This window comes from Otolemur garnettii, unplaced genomic scaffold (genome assembly GCF_000181295.1).
Source record: "Otolemur garnettii isolate 467f Iridium unplaced genomic scaffold, OtoGar3 scaffold00013, whole genome shotgun sequence".
NCBI classification, from domain to species: Eukaryota; Metazoa; Chordata; class Mammalia; order Primates; family Galagidae; genus Otolemur; species Otolemur garnettii.
This window is the reverse complement of record NW_003852408.1, coordinates 8,179,434-8,180,456: the sequence shown is the minus strand read 5'-3', so window position 1 is coordinate 8,180,456 and position 1,023 is coordinate 8,179,434.

Genomic DNA, 1,023 nt, shown 5'->3' with positions numbered 1-1,023 from the left:
CCAGTATCAAATACTGGCAAAATCCTGCTAAGGCTGAGAACTTAAAAGGAATAAAACCCAGTAAACCCTAATATTTTAAAAATATTTCCATATAAAAGATTTTTAAGAATGCTGGTTCTTAGAATGACATATGAATGATGTGATATGTGACCTTAGACAGGAGAGACTCAGCTGAGAGCCTTCAGCTGCTATGAGTCCAGCAGCTGGGAAATGGGAGCCCAGTCCTGAGGGTGGTCCCAGGTGTGGTCTCACTGCATTCATCACATGTATGGTCTCACTGCATTTATCACATGTATGTGTTATGCTGGCTCCTGATGTCTATGGGTTAGATTTACATAGAGAAAAGAGAAAGGGGTGTTTCTGTCAGGAGGAGAAGCAAGTTAGGTTTTTTTAGGTGAGTGGAACATTGTGGCTATATGGAACGTTACATGTAGACAAGCAGACAGGCTCTGGTTAGGTAACTGGCTAGATATGGAGAGGATAGATGACAAATTCTGTTAGGTTACTTCGGATTGCTTTGGGTCAAGCTGACTGGCCTATTATGGAAATGAGGCTGAAGAAGACCCTAGAGGTGGGTTGTTTTCAAGACCTTGCTGATGGGCTGATCTGAGAACAGAATTAATTAAGACCCTTGGAGGCTTTCAAGAAGCATCTGATGCTCCCTAAAGTTGTGTATAAAACCCAGAGGCTGTGCTTTCCATGGGGCCTGCAGTCACTAGGATGGGGCTGGCTTGCTGTGCAGGTCATTAATACTTTTTTTTCTTTACTATTTTTTTACTATTACTTTTTTTACTATTTCTTCAGAAATGATTGAAGAAAGTAAGTAAGGATACCTTACTGGCTACCTTGAACTACTACACTTCTGTAGCAGTCTGAAAGTAGGAGGAAGGAGAGGGGCTTCCGGTGGAGAATCTTGAATGCTAATCATGCCTGAACTCTCTCAGTTTCTGAACAAAATATAATATCAGCAGATATCATCATAAACACAGTTATACATATTTTTTTCACTGACATAGGTGTTAG